This window comes from Schistocerca piceifrons, chromosome 8 (assembly GCF_021461385.2).
Source record: "Schistocerca piceifrons isolate TAMUIC-IGC-003096 chromosome 8, iqSchPice1.1, whole genome shotgun sequence".
Taxonomy (NCBI): domain Eukaryota; kingdom Metazoa; phylum Arthropoda; class Insecta; order Orthoptera; family Acrididae; genus Schistocerca; species Schistocerca piceifrons.
Window position 1 is genome coordinate 142,077,352 of NC_060145.1, and position 12,507 is coordinate 142,089,858.

A 12,507-nucleotide genomic window follows, 5' to 3' on the forward strand; every position below is an offset into this window, starting at 1 on the left:
TAGCCACAACAGGTTGGCAGCAAAGCGAATACCGCTAACTGAAAGCACCCTGCTGTAGCCCCAGTGGCGCAATTGGTTAGCGCACGGTACTTATAAGGCAGTAGCCGTGAGCAATGCCGGGGTTGTGAGTTCGAGCCTCACCTGGGGCATGCTTTTATTTCGTAGCAGCTGACTCTAAAAGCATCGGGACGCTAGATTTGAGATGTATCACCTACTTGAGAATCATAAGTGAGCGTGCATTGTAGGTAAGTATTGCGCATTCCTCGGTAGTATAGTGGTTAGTATCCCCGCCTGTCACGCGGGAGACCGGGGTTCGATTCCCCGCCGTGGAGGTGCGATTTTTATATCGCAAAAGTTGCACGTGTGGCCCGAAAGGACATTAACGTTGTGATCGAGAAATGTAGTTGCTGCAGAATCGTAAGAAAGTCTGCGTCTTAGGAAGTGTTTCTCGTATTCTTCACACCACGTCGTCGTCGTTTCAGAACTTACAGGGTTTGCTGTTGACGCTGAATCATCGCACCCGAGGCTTAGTGAACGAGCTCGAAGCACCCAAGAAAAAGAATAATTTTAGCAGAGCGTGGTTTCGATCCACGGACCTCTGGGTTATGAGCCCAGCACGCTTCCACTGCGCCACTCCGCTGCGTGCAGGTGTCCTCCCTCTTCGGTGCGTGACATGGGACACTTGGAAATGCGTTGTCTGCGTCGCGTACCGATTAATTAACTGTGTGACATCTCTCAGCTTGACTTGTCTCGACTTTGCTCGACTGACGCTACGCTGACGCTTGCACGAAGCGATATTTACCACGATCGTCTCGAGATGCAGCTGCGAGATGCTCAGGATTGACATTGCACTGCACGCAGGCGGAAACATTCGAATGCACTGCCTAGCTACGCGCCCGCAACTAACAAAATGCCGACCCTGCCAGGATTCGAACCTGGAATCTTCTGATCCGTAGTCAGACGCGTTATCCGTTGCGCCACAGGGCCACTGGTCGCGTTGCGTAGTAAGAGGCGGGTACACATCGCGGAGCAACGTGTTCTCGGTGGCTCGCCAACTGCGTGTCGTCCACTGACAACGGCGGCGCGGCCACTCCGGTCTTCCGCACTCTGCAGGGAGCTGCCAAGGAAGGCATCTCTCCTCTAGCTGCTCGGCCATGGTGCGCCTGCATAGCCTTAGAGCTTGCCACACATCTGCCCTCGCCGTTGGACAGGTAGCAGACGGCAAGGCGCGCGTTTTCTGCAATTTTTCGGTGATGACAAGCGGCTGATATGCTTGTAAGTGTAGCATATGAAACAAGAATCGTATGAAGCATCCGTAGACAGGTGCTAAAGTCGCAGTATGGCCGCAGGTGACGGTCGTATGATGGGTCTGTAGCCACAACAGGTTGGCAGCAAAGCGAATACCGCTAACTGAAAGCACCCTGCTGTAGCCCCAGTGGCGCAATTGGTTAGCGCACGGTACTTATAAGGCAGTAGCCGTGAGCAATGCCGGGGTTGTGAGTTCGAGCCTCACCTGGGGCATGCTTTTATTTCGTAGCAGCTGACTCTAAAAGCATCGGGACGCTAGATTTGAGATGTATCACCTACTTGAGAATCATAAGTGAGCGTGCATTGTAGGTAAGTATTGCGCATTCCTCGGTAGTATAGTGGTTAGTATCCCCGCCTGTCACGCGGGAGACCGGGGTTCGATTCCCCGCCGTGGAGGTGCGATTTTTATATCGCAAAAGTTGCACGTGTGGCCCGAAAGGACATTAACGTTGTGATCGAGAAATGTAGTTGCTGCAGAATCGTAAGAAAGTCTGCGTCTTAGGAAGTGTTTCTCGTATTCTTCACACCACGTCGTCGTCGTTTCAGAACTTACAGGGTTTGCTGTTGACGCTGAATCATCGCACCCGAGGCTTAGTGAACGAGCTCGAAGCACCCAAGAAAAAGAATAATTTTAGCAGAGCGTGGTTTCGATCCACGGACCTCTGGGTTATGAGCCCAGCACGCTTCCACTGCGCCACTCTGCTGCGTGCAGGTGTCCTCCCTCTTCGGTGCGTGACATGGGACACTTGGAAATGCGTTGTCTGCGTCGCGTACCGATTAATTAACTGTGTGACATCTCTCAGCTTGACTTGTCTCGACTTTGCTCGACTGACGCTACGCTGACGCTTGCACGAAGCGATATTTACCACGATCGTCTCGAGATGCAGCTGCGAGATGCTCAGGATTGACATTGCACTGCACGCAGGCGGAAACATTCGAATGCACTGCCTAGCTACGCGCCCGCAACTAACAAAATGCCGACCCTGCCAGGATTCGAACCTGGAATCTTCTGATCCGTAGTCAGACGCGTTATCCGTTGCGCCACAGGGCCACTGGTCGCGTTGCGTAGTAAGAGGCGGGTACACATCGCGGAGCAACGTGTTCTCGGTGGCTCGCCAACTGCGTGTCGTCCACTGACAACGGCGGCGCGGCCACTCCGGTCTTCCGCACTCTGCAGGGAGCTGCCAAGGAAGGCATCTCTCCTCTAGCTGCTCGGCCATGGTGCGCCTGCATAGCTTAGAGCTTGCCACACATCTGCCCTCGCCGTTGGACAGGTAGCAGACGGCAAGGCGCGCGTTTTCTGCAATTTTTCGGTGATGACAAGCGGCTGATATGCTTGTAAGTGTAGCATATGAAACAAGAATCGTATGAAGCATCCGTAGACAGGTGCTAAAGTCGCAGTATGGCCGCAGGTGACGGTCGTATGATGGGTCTGTAGCCACAACAGGTTGGCAGCAAAGCGAATACCGCTAACTGAAAGCACCCTGCTGTAGCCCCAGTGGCGCAATTGGTTAGCGCACGGTACTTATAAGGCAGTAGCCGTGAGCAATGCCGGGGTTGTGAGTTCGAGCCTCACCTGGGGCATGCTTTTATTTCGTAGCAGCTGACTCTAAAAGCATCGGGACGCTAGATTTGAGATGTATCACCTACTTGAGAATCATAAGTGAGCGTGCATTGTAGGTAAGTATTGCGCATTCCTCGGTAGTATAGTGGTTAGTATCCCCGCCTGTCACGCGGGAGACCGGGGTTCGATTCCCCGCCGGGGAGGTGCGATTTTTATATCGCAAAAGTTGCACGTGTGGCCCGAAAGGACATTAACGTTGTGATCGAGAAATGTAGTTGCTGCAGAATCGTAAGAAAGTCTGCGTCTTAGGAAGTGTTTCTCGTATTCTTCACACCACGTCGTCGTCGTTTCAGAACTTACAGGGTTTGCTGTTGACGCTGAATCATCGCACCCGAGGCTTAGTGAACGAGCTCGAAGCACCCAAGAAAAAGAATAATTTTAGCAGAGCGTGGTTTCGATCCACGGACCTCTGGGTTATGGGCCCAGCACGCTTCCACTGCGCCACTCTGCTGCGTGCAGGCGTCCTCCCTCTTCGGTGCGTGACATGGGACACTTGGAAATGCGTTGTCTGCGTCGCGTACCGATTAATTAACTGTGTGACATCTCTCAGCTTGACTTGTCTCGACTTTGCTCGACTGACGCTACGCTGACGCTTGCACGAAGCGATATTTACCACGATCGTCTCGAGATGCAGCTGCGAGATGCTCAGGATTGACATTGCACTGCACGCAGGCGGAAACATTCGAATGCACTGCCTAGCTACGCGCCCGCAACTAACAAAATGCCGACCCTGCCAGGATTCGAACCTGGAATCTTCTGATCCGTAGTCAGACGCGTTATCCGTTGCGCCACAGGGCCACTGGTCGCGTTGCGTAGTAAGAGGCGGGTACACATCGCGGAGCAACGTGTTCTCGGTGGCTCGCCAACTGCGTGTCGTCCACTGACAACGGCGGCGCGGCCACTCCGGTCTTCCGCACTCTGCAGGGAGCTGCCAAGGAAGGCATCTCTCCTCTAGCTGCTCGGCCATGGTGCGCCTGCATAGCCTTAGAGCTTGCCACACATCTGCCCTCGCCGTTGGACAGGTAGCAGACGGCAAGGCGCGCGTTTTCTGCAATTTTTCGGTGATGACAAGCGGCTGATATGCTTGTAAGTGTAGCATATGAAACAAGAATCGTATGAAGCATCCGTAGACAGGTGCTAAAGTCGCAGTATGGCCGCAGGTGACGGTCGTATGATGGGTCTGTAGCCACAACAGGTTGGCAGCAAAGCGAATACCGCTAACTGAAAGCACCCTGCTGTAGCCCCAGTGGCGCAATTGGTTAGCGCACGGTACTTATAAGGCAGTAGCCGTGAGCAATGCCGGGGTTGTGAGTTCGAGCCTCACCTGGGGCATGCTTTTATTTCGTAGCAGCTGACTCTAAAAGCATCGGGACGCTAGATTTGAGATGTATCACCTACTTGAGAATCATAAGTGAGCGTGCATTGTAGGTAAGTATTGCGCATTCCTCGGTAGTATAGTGGTTAGTATCCCCGCCTGTCACGCGGGAGACCGGGGTTCGATTCCCCGCCGTGGAGGTGCGATTTTTATATCGCAAAAGTTGCACGTGTGGCCCGAAAGGACATTAACGTTGTGATCGAGAAATGTAGTTGCTGCAGAATCGTAAGAAAGTCTGCGTCTTAGGAAGTGTTTCTCGTATTCTTCACACCACGTCGTCGTCGTTTCAGAACTTACAGGGTTTGCTGTTGACGCTGAATCATCGCACCCGAGGCTTAGTGAACGAGCTCGAAGCACCCAAGAAAAAGAATAATTTTAGCAGAGCGTGGTTTCGATCCACGGACCTCTGGGTTATGAGCCCAGCACGCTTCCACTGCGCCACTCTGCTGCGTGCAGGTGTCCTCCCTCTTCGGTGCGTGACATGGGACACTTGGAAATGCGTTGTCTGCGTCGCGTACCGATTAATTAACTGTGTGACATCTCTCAGCTTGACTTGTCTCGACTTTGCTCGACTGACGCTACGCTGACGCTTGCACGAAGCGATATTTACCACGATCGTCTCGAGATGCAGCTGCGAGATGCTCAGGATTGACATTGCACTGCACGCAGGCGGAAACATTCGAATGCACTGCCTAGCTACGCGCCCGCAACTAACAAAATGCCGACCCTGCCAGGATTCGAACCTGGAATCTTCTGATCCGTAGTCAGACGCGTTATCCGTTGCGCCACAGGGCCACTGGTCGCGTTGCGTAGTAAGAGGCGGGTACACATCGCGGAGCAACGTGTTCTCGGTGGCTCGCCAACTGCGTGTCGTCCACTGACAACGGCGGCGCGGCCACTCCGGTCTTCCGCACTCTGCAGGGAGCTGCCAAGGAAGGCATCTCTCCTCTAGCTGCTCGGCCATGGTGCGCCTGCATAGCCTTAGAGCTTGCCACACATCTGCCCTCGCCGTTGGACAGGTAGCAGACGGCAAGGCGCGCGTTTTCTGCAATTTTTCGGTGATGACAAGCGGCTGATATGCTTGTAAGTGTAGCATATGAAACAAGAATCGTATGAAGCATCCGTAGACAGGTGCTAAAGTCGCAGTATGGCCGCAGGTGACGGTCGTATGATGGGTCTGTAGCCACAACAGGTTGGCAGCAAAGCGAATACCGCTAACTGAAAGCACCCTGCTGTAGCCCCAGTGGCGCAATTGGTTAGCGCACGGTACTTATAAGGCAGTAGCCGTGAGCAATGCCGGGGTTGTGAGTTCGAGCCTCACCTGGGGCATGCTTTTATTTCGTAGCAGCTGACTCTAAAAGCATCGGGACGCTAGATTTGAGATGTATCACCTACTTGAGAATCATAAGTGAGCGTGCATTGTAGGTAAGTATTGCGCATTCCTCGGTAGTATAGTGGTTAGTATCCCCGCCTGTCACGCGGGAGACCGGGGTTCGATTCCCCGCCGGGGAGGTGCGATTTTTATATCGCAAAAGTTGCACGTGTGGCCCGAAAGGACATTAACGTTGTGATCGAGAAATGTAGTTGCTGCAGAATCGTAAGAAAGTCTGCGTCTTAGGAAGTGTTTCTCGTATTCTTCACACCACGTCGTCGTCGTTTCAGAACTTACAGGGTTTGCTGTTGACGCTGAATCATCGCACCCGAGGCTTAGTGAACGAGCTCGAAGCACCCAAGAAAAAGAATAATTTTAGCAGAGCGTGGTTTCGATCCACGGACCTCTGGGTTATGGGCCCAGCACGCTTCCACTGCGCCACTCTGCTGCGTGCAGGCGTCCTCCCTCTTCGGTGCGTGACATGGGACACTTGGAAATGCGTTGTCTGCGTCGCGTACCGATTAATTAACTGTGTGACATCTCTCAGCTTGACTTGTCTCGACTTTGCTCGACTGACGCTACGCTGACGCTTGCACGAAGCGATATTTACCACGATCGTCTCGAGATGCAGCTGCGAGATGCTCAGGATTGACATTGCACTGCACGCAGGCGGAAACATTCGAATGCACTGCCTAGCTACGCGCCCGCAACTAACAAAATGCCGACCCTGCCAGGATTCGAACCTGGAATCTTCTGATCCGTAGTCAGACGCGTTATCCGTTGCGCCACAGGGCCACTGGTCGCGTTGCGTAGTAAGAGGCGGGTACACATCGCGGAGCAACGTGTTCTCGGTGGCTCGCCAACTGCGTGTCGTCCACTGACAACGGCGGCGCGGCCACTCCGGTCTTCCGCACTCTGCAGGGAGCTGCCAAGGAAGGCATCTCTCCTCTAGCTGCTCGGCCATGGTGCGCCTGCATAGCCTTAGAGCTTGCCACACATCTGCCCTCGCCGTTGGACAGGTAGCAGACGGCAAGGCGCGCGTTTTCTGCAATTTTTCGGTGATGACAAGCGGCTGATATGCTTGTAAGTGTAGCATATGAAACAAGAATCGTATGAAGCATCCGTAGACAGGTGCTAAAGTCGCAGTATGGCCGCAGGTGACGGTCGTATGATGGGTCTGTAGCCACAACAGGTTGGCAGCAAAGCGAATACCGCTAACTGAAAGCACCCTGCTGTAGCCCCAGTGGCGCAATTGGTTAGCGCACGGTACTTATAAGGCAGTAGCCGTGAGCAATGCCGGGGTTGTGAGTTCGAGCCTCACCTGGGGCATGCTTTTATTTCGTAGCAGCTGACTCTAAAAGCATCGGGACGCTAGATTTGAGATGTATCACCTACTTGAGAATCATAAGTGAGCGTGCATTGTAGGTAAGTATTGCGCATTCCTCGGTAGTATAGTGGTTAGTATCCCCGCCTGTCACGCGGGAGACCGGGGTTCGATTCCCCGCCGTGGAGGTGCGATTTTTATATCGCAAAAGTTGCACGTGTGGCCCGAAAGGACATTAACGTTGTGATCGAGAAATGTAGTTGCTGCAGAATCGTAAGAAAGTCTGCGTCTTAGGAAGTGTTTCTCGTATTCTTCACACCACGTCGTCGTCGTTTCAGAACTTACAGGGTTTGCTGTTGACGCTGAATCATCGCACCCGAGGCTTAGTGAACGAGCTCGAAGCACCCAAGAAAAAGAATAATTTTAGCAGAGCGTGGTTTCGATCCACGGACCTCTGGGTTATGGGCCCAGCACGCTTCCACTGCGCCACTCTGCTGCGTGCAGGCGTCCTCCCTCTTCGGTGCGTGACATGGGACACTTGGAAATGCGTTGTCTGCGTCGCGTACCGATTAATTAACTGTGTGACATCTCTCAGCTTGACTTGTCTCGACTTTGCTCGACTGACGCTACGCTGACGCTTGCACGAAGCGATATTTACCACGATCGTCTCGAGATGCAGCTGCGAGATGCTCAGGATTGACATTGCACTGCACGCAGGCGGAAACATTCGAATGCACTGCCTAGCTACGCGCCCGCAACTAACAAAATGCCGACCCTGCCAGGATTCGAACCTGGAATCTTCTGATCCGTAGTCAGACGCGTTATCCGTTGCGCCACAGGGCCACTGGTCGCGTTGCGTAGTAAGAGGCGGGTACACATCGCGGAGCAACGTGTTCTCGGTGGCTCGCCAACTGCGTGTCGTCCACTGACAACGGCGGCGCGGCCACTCCGGTCTTCCGCACTCTGCAGGGAGCTGCCAAGGAAGGCATCTCTCCTCTAGCTGCTCGGCCATGGTGCGCCTGCATAGCCTTAGAGCTTGCCACACATCTGCCCTCGCCGTTGGACAGGTAGCAGACGGCAAGGCGCGCGTTTTCTGCAATTTTTCGGTGATGACAAGCGGCTGATATGCTTGTAAGTGTAGCATATGAAACAAGAATCGTATGAAGCATCCGTAGACAGGTGCTAAAGTCGCAGTATGGCCGCAGGTGACGGTCGTATGATGGGTCTGTAGCCACAACAGGTTGGCAGCAAAGCGAATACCGCTAACTGAAAGCACCCTGCTGTAGCCCCAGTGGCGCAATTGGTTAGCGCACGGTACTTATAAGGCAGTAGCCGTGAGCAATGCCGGGGTTGTGAGTTCGAGCCTCACCTGGGGCATGCTTTTATTTCGTAGCAGCTGACTCTAAAAGCATCGGGACGCTAGATTTGAGATGTATCACCTACTTGAGAATCATAAGTGAGCGTGCATTGTAGGTAAGTATTGCGCATTCCTCGGTAGTATAGTGGTTAGTATCCCCGCCTGTCACGCGGGAGACCGGGGTTCGATTCCCCGCCGTGGAGGTGCGATTTTTATATCGCAAAAGTTGCACGTGTGGCCCGAAAGGACATTAACGTTGTGATCGAGAAATGTAGTTGCTGCAGAATCGTAAGAAAGTCTGCGTCTTAGGAAGTGTTTCTCGTATTCTTCACACCACGTCGTCGTCGTTTCAGAACTTACAGGGTTTGCTGTTGACGCTGAATCATCGCACCCGAGGCTTAGTGAACGAGCTCGAAGCACCCAAGAAAAAGAATAATTTTAGCAGAGCGTGGTTTCGATCCACGGACCTCTGGGTTATGAGCCCAGCACGCTTCCACTGCGCCACTCTGCTGCGTGCAGGTGTCCTCCCTCTTCGGTGCGTGACATGGGACACTTGGAAATGCGTTGTCTGCGTCGCGTACCGATTAATTAACTGTGTGACATCTCTCAGCTTGACTTGTCTCGACTTTGCTCGACTGACGCTACGCTGACGCTTGCACGAAGCGATATTTACCACGATCGTCTCGAGATGCAGCTGCGAGATGCTCAGGATTGACATTGCACTGCACGCAGGCGGAAACATTCGAATGCACTGCCTAGCTACGCGCCCGCAACTAACAAAATGCCGACCCTGCCAGGATTCGAACCTGGAATCTTCTGATCCGTAGTCAGACGCGTTATCCGTTGCGCCACAGGGCCACTGGTCGCGTTGCGTAGTAAGAGGCGGGTACACATCGCGGAGCAACGTGTTCTCGGTGGCTCGCCAACTGCGTGTCGTCCACTGACAACGGCGGCGCGGCCACTCCGGTCTTCCGCACTCTGCAGTGAGCTGCCAAGGAAGGCATCTCTCCTCTAGCTGCTCGGCCATGGTGCGCCTGCATAGCCTTAGAGCTTGCCACACATCTGCCCTCGCCGTTGGACAGGTAGCAGACGGCAAGGCGCGCGTTTTCTGCAATTTTTCGGTGATGACAAGCGGCTGATATGCTTGTAAGTGTAGCATATGAAACAAGAATCGTATGAAGCATCCGTAGACAGGTGCTAAAGTCGCAGTATGGCCGCAGGTGACGGTCGTATGATGGGTCTGTAGCCACAACAGGTTGGCAGCAAAGCGAATACCGCTAACTGAAAGCACCCTGCTGTAGCCCCAGTGGCGCAATTGGTTAGCGCACGGTACTTATAAGGCAGTAGCCGTGAGCAATGCCGGGGTTGTGAGTTCGAGCCTCACCTGGGGCATGCTTTTATTTCGTAGCAGCTGACTCTAAAAGCATCGGGACGCTAGATTTGAGATGTATCACCTACTTGAGAATCATAAGTGAGCGTGCATTGTAGGTAAGTATTGCGCATTCCTCGGTAGTATAGTGGTTAGTATCCCCGCCTGTCACGCGGGAGACCGGGGTTCGATTCCCCGCCGTGGAGGTGCGATTTTTATATCGCAAAAGTTGCACGTGTGGCCCGAAAGGACATTAACGTTGTGATCGAGAAATGTAGTTGCTGCAGAATCGTAAGAAAGTCTGCGTCTTAGGAAGTGTTTCTCGTATTCTTCACACCACGTCGTCGTCGTTTCAGAACTTACAGGGTTTGCTGTTGACGCTGAATCATCGCACCCGAGGCTTAGTGAACGAGCTCGAAGCACCCAAGAAAAAGAATAATTTTAGCAGAGCGTGGTTTCGATCCACGGACCTCTGGGTTATGGGCCCAGCACGCTTCCACTGCGCCACTCTGCTGCGTGCAGGTGTCCTACCTCTTCGGTGCGTGACATGGGACACTTGGAAATGCGTTGTCTGCGTCGCGTACCGATTAATTAACTGTGTGACATCTCTCAGCTTGACTTGTCTCGACTTTGCTCGACTGACGCTACGCTGACGCTTGCACGAAGCGATATTTACCACGATCGTCTCGAGATGCAGCTGCGAGATGCTCAGGATTGACATTGCACTGCACGCAGGCGGAAACATTCGAATGCACTGCCTAGCTACGCGCCCGCAACTAACAAAATGCCGACCCTGCCAGGATTCGAACCTGGAATCTTCTGATCCGTAGTCAGACGCGTTATCCGTTGCGCCACAGGGCCACTGGTCGCGTTGCGTAGTAAGAGGCGGGTACACATCGCGGAGCAACGTGTTCTCGGTGGCTCGCCAACTGCGTGTCGTCCACTGACAACGGCGGCGCGGCCACTCCGGTCTTCCGCACTCTGCAGGGAGCTGCCAAGGAAGGCATCTCTCCTCTAGCTGCTCGGCCATGGTGCGCCTGCATAGCCTTAGAGCTTGCCACACATCTGCCCTCGCCGTTGGACAGGTAGCAGACGGCAAGGCGCGCGTTTTCTGCAATTTTTCGGTGATGACAAGCGGCTGATATGCTTGTAAGTGTAGCATATGAAACAAGAATCGTATGAAGCATCCGTAGACAGGTGCTAAAGTCGCAGTATGGCCGCAGGTGACGGTCGTATGATGGGTCTGTAGCCACAACAGGTTGGCAGCAAAGCGAATACCGCTAACTGAAAGCACCCTGCTGTAGCCCCAGTGGCGCAATTGGTTAGCGCACGGTACTTATAAGGCAGTAGCCGTGAGCAATGCCGGGGTTGTGAGTTCGAGCCTCACCTGGGGCATGCTTTTATTTCGTAGCAGCTGACTCTAAAAGCATCGGGACGCTAGATTTGAGATGTATCACCTACTTGAGAATCATAAGTGAGCGTGCATTGTAGGTAAGTATTGCGCATTGCTCGGTAGTATAGTGGTTAGTATCCCCGCCTGTCACGCGGGAGACCGGGGTTCGATTCCCCGCCGGGGAGGTGCGATTTTTATATCGCAAAAGTTGCACGTGTGGCCCGAAAGGACATTAACGTTGTGATCGAGAAATGTAGTTGCTGCAGAATCGTAAGAAAGTCTGCGTCTTAGGAAGTGTTTCTCGTATTCTTCACACCACGTCGTCGTCGTTTCAGAACTTACAGGGTTTGCTGTTGACGCTGAATCATCGCACCCGAGGCTTAGTGAACGAGCTCGAAGCACCCAAGAAAAAGAATAATTTTAGCAGAGCGTGGTTTCGATCCACGGACCTCTGGGTTATGGGCCCAGCACGCTTCCACTGCGCCACTCTGCTGCGTGCAGGTGTCCTCCCTCTTCGGTGCGTGACATGGGACACTTGGAAATGCGTTGTCTGCGTCGCGTACCGATTAATTAACTGTGTGACATCTCTCAGCTTGACTTGTCTCGACTTTGCTCGACTGACGCTACGCTGACGCTTGCACGAAGCGATATTTACCACGATCGTCTCGAGATGCAGCTGCGAGATGCTCAGGATTGACATTGCACTGCACGCAGGCGGAAACATTCGAATGCACTGCCTAGCTACGCGCCCGCAACTAACAAAATGCCGACCCTGCCAGGATTCGAACCTGGAATCTTCTGATCCGTAGTCAGACGCGTTATCCGTTGCGCCACAGGGCCACTGGTCGCGTTGCGTAGTAAGAGGCGGGTACACATCGCGGAGCAACGTGTTCTCGGTGGCTCGCCAACTGCGTGTCGTCCACTGACAACGGCGGCGCGGCCACTCCGGTCTTCCGCACTCTGCAGGGAGCTGCCAAGGAAGGCATCTCTCCTCTAGCTGCTCGGCCATGGTGCGCCTGCATAGCCTTAGAGCTTGCCACACATCTGCCCTCGCCGTTGGACAGGTAGCAGACGGCAAGGCGCGCGTTTTCTGCAATTTTTCGGTGATGACAAGCGGCTGATATGCTTGTAAGTGTAGCATATGAAACAAGAATCGTATGAAGCATCCGTAGACAGGTGCTAAAGTCGCAGTATGGCCGCAGGTGACGGTCGTATGATGGGTCTGTAGCCACAACAGGTTGGCAGCAAAGCGAATACCGCTAACTGAAAGCACCCTGCTGTAGCCCCAGTGGCGCAATTGGTTAGCGCACGGTACTTATAAGGCAGTAGCCGTGAGCAATGCCGGGGTTGTGAGTTCGAGCCTCACCTGGGGCATGCTTTTATTT

General features: G+C 53.6%; 32 non-coding genes across 32 annotated transcripts; 19 read left to right on the top strand and 13 right to left on the bottom strand.

The window, feature by feature from the left end:
• Nucleotides 1-57: 57 nt before the first annotated feature.
• Nucleotides 58-149, top strand: Trnai-uau. Its single transcript is given in 2 exon segments — nt 58-95; nt 114-149. It is a non-coding gene; the product is annotated as a tRNA-Ile (tRNA).
• A 111-nt stretch (nt 150-260) lies between these two features.
• Nucleotides 261-332, top strand: Trnad-guc. Its single transcript has one exon. It is a non-coding gene; the product is annotated as a tRNA-Asp (tRNA).
• A 236-nt stretch (nt 333-568) lies between these two features.
• On the bottom strand, nt 569-640 carry Trnam-cau. The gene has a single exon. It is a non-coding gene; the product is annotated as a tRNA-Met (tRNA).
• Nucleotides 641-914: 274 nt separating this feature from the next.
• Nucleotides 915-987, bottom strand: Trnar-acg. The gene has a single exon. It is a non-coding gene; the product is annotated as a tRNA-Arg (tRNA).
• A 442-nt stretch (nt 988-1,429) lies between these two features.
• On the top strand, nt 1,430-1,521 carry Trnai-uau. The gene is given in 2 exon segments: nt 1,430-1,467; nt 1,486-1,521. It is a non-coding gene; the product is annotated as a tRNA-Ile (tRNA).
• Nucleotides 1,522-1,632: 111 nt separating this feature from the next.
• Nucleotides 1,633-1,704, top strand: Trnad-guc. The gene has a single exon. It is a non-coding gene; the product is annotated as a tRNA-Asp (tRNA).
• A 236-nt stretch (nt 1,705-1,940) lies between these two features.
• Nucleotides 1,941-2,012, bottom strand: Trnam-cau. The gene has a single exon. It is a non-coding gene; the product is annotated as a tRNA-Met (tRNA).
• A 274-nt stretch (nt 2,013-2,286) lies between these two features.
• On the bottom strand, nt 2,287-2,359 carry Trnar-acg. The gene has a single exon. It is a non-coding gene; the product is annotated as a tRNA-Arg (tRNA).
• Nucleotides 2,360-2,800: 441 nt separating this feature from the next.
• Nucleotides 2,801-2,892, top strand: Trnai-uau. The gene is given in 2 exon segments: nt 2,801-2,838; nt 2,857-2,892. It is a non-coding gene; the product is annotated as a tRNA-Ile (tRNA).
• A 111-nt stretch (nt 2,893-3,003) lies between these two features.
• Nucleotides 3,004-3,075, top strand: Trnad-guc. Its single transcript has one exon. It is a non-coding gene; the product is annotated as a tRNA-Asp (tRNA).
• A 582-nt stretch (nt 3,076-3,657) lies between these two features.
• Trnar-acg lies at nt 3,658-3,730 on the bottom strand. Its single transcript has one exon. It is a non-coding gene; the product is annotated as a tRNA-Arg (tRNA).
• A 442-nt stretch (nt 3,731-4,172) lies between these two features.
• Trnai-uau lies at nt 4,173-4,264 on the top strand. The gene is given in 2 exon segments: nt 4,173-4,210; nt 4,229-4,264. It is a non-coding gene; the product is annotated as a tRNA-Ile (tRNA).
• A 111-nt stretch (nt 4,265-4,375) lies between these two features.
• On the top strand, nt 4,376-4,447 carry Trnad-guc. The gene has a single exon. It is a non-coding gene; the product is annotated as a tRNA-Asp (tRNA).
• A 236-nt stretch (nt 4,448-4,683) lies between these two features.
• Trnam-cau lies at nt 4,684-4,755 on the bottom strand. Its single transcript has one exon. It is a non-coding gene; the product is annotated as a tRNA-Met (tRNA).
• Nucleotides 4,756-5,029: 274 nt separating this feature from the next.
• Trnar-acg lies at nt 5,030-5,102 on the bottom strand. Its single transcript has one exon. It is a non-coding gene; the product is annotated as a tRNA-Arg (tRNA).
• A 442-nt stretch (nt 5,103-5,544) lies between these two features.
• Nucleotides 5,545-5,636, top strand: Trnai-uau. The gene is given in 2 exon segments: nt 5,545-5,582; nt 5,601-5,636. It is a non-coding gene; the product is annotated as a tRNA-Ile (tRNA).
• Nucleotides 5,637-5,747: 111 nt separating this feature from the next.
• Nucleotides 5,748-5,819, top strand: Trnad-guc. Its single transcript has one exon. It is a non-coding gene; the product is annotated as a tRNA-Asp (tRNA).
• A 582-nt stretch (nt 5,820-6,401) lies between these two features.
• Nucleotides 6,402-6,474, bottom strand: Trnar-acg. Its single transcript has one exon. It is a non-coding gene; the product is annotated as a tRNA-Arg (tRNA).
• A 442-nt stretch (nt 6,475-6,916) lies between these two features.
• Nucleotides 6,917-7,008, top strand: Trnai-uau. The gene is given in 2 exon segments: nt 6,917-6,954; nt 6,973-7,008. It is a non-coding gene; the product is annotated as a tRNA-Ile (tRNA).
• Nucleotides 7,009-7,119: 111 nt separating this feature from the next.
• Trnad-guc lies at nt 7,120-7,191 on the top strand. Its single transcript has one exon. It is a non-coding gene; the product is annotated as a tRNA-Asp (tRNA).
• A 582-nt stretch (nt 7,192-7,773) lies between these two features.
• Trnar-acg lies at nt 7,774-7,846 on the bottom strand. The gene has a single exon. It is a non-coding gene; the product is annotated as a tRNA-Arg (tRNA).
• A 442-nt stretch (nt 7,847-8,288) lies between these two features.
• On the top strand, nt 8,289-8,380 carry Trnai-uau. The gene is given in 2 exon segments: nt 8,289-8,326; nt 8,345-8,380. It is a non-coding gene; the product is annotated as a tRNA-Ile (tRNA).
• A 111-nt stretch (nt 8,381-8,491) lies between these two features.
• On the top strand, nt 8,492-8,563 carry Trnad-guc. The gene has a single exon. It is a non-coding gene; the product is annotated as a tRNA-Asp (tRNA).
• A 236-nt stretch (nt 8,564-8,799) lies between these two features.
• Nucleotides 8,800-8,871, bottom strand: Trnam-cau. Its single transcript has one exon. It is a non-coding gene; the product is annotated as a tRNA-Met (tRNA).
• Nucleotides 8,872-9,145: 274 nt separating this feature from the next.
• On the bottom strand, nt 9,146-9,218 carry Trnar-acg. The gene has a single exon. It is a non-coding gene; the product is annotated as a tRNA-Arg (tRNA).
• A 442-nt stretch (nt 9,219-9,660) lies between these two features.
• Trnai-uau lies at nt 9,661-9,752 on the top strand. Its single transcript is given in 2 exon segments — nt 9,661-9,698; nt 9,717-9,752. It is a non-coding gene; the product is annotated as a tRNA-Ile (tRNA).
• A 111-nt stretch (nt 9,753-9,863) lies between these two features.
• Trnad-guc lies at nt 9,864-9,935 on the top strand. Its single transcript has one exon. It is a non-coding gene; the product is annotated as a tRNA-Asp (tRNA).
• Nucleotides 9,936-10,517: 582 nt separating this feature from the next.
• Trnar-acg lies at nt 10,518-10,590 on the bottom strand. The gene has a single exon. It is a non-coding gene; the product is annotated as a tRNA-Arg (tRNA).
• Nucleotides 10,591-11,032: 442 nt separating this feature from the next.
• On the top strand, nt 11,033-11,124 carry Trnai-uau. The gene is given in 2 exon segments: nt 11,033-11,070; nt 11,089-11,124. It is a non-coding gene; the product is annotated as a tRNA-Ile (tRNA).
• Nucleotides 11,125-11,235: 111 nt separating this feature from the next.
• On the top strand, nt 11,236-11,307 carry Trnad-guc. The gene has a single exon. It is a non-coding gene; the product is annotated as a tRNA-Asp (tRNA).
• A 582-nt stretch (nt 11,308-11,889) lies between these two features.
• On the bottom strand, nt 11,890-11,962 carry Trnar-acg. The gene has a single exon. It is a non-coding gene; the product is annotated as a tRNA-Arg (tRNA).
• Nucleotides 11,963-12,404: 442 nt separating this feature from the next.
• On the top strand, nt 12,405-12,496 carry Trnai-uau. The gene is given in 2 exon segments: nt 12,405-12,442; nt 12,461-12,496. It is a non-coding gene; the product is annotated as a tRNA-Ile (tRNA).
• Nucleotides 12,497-12,507: the final 11 nt, after the last annotated feature.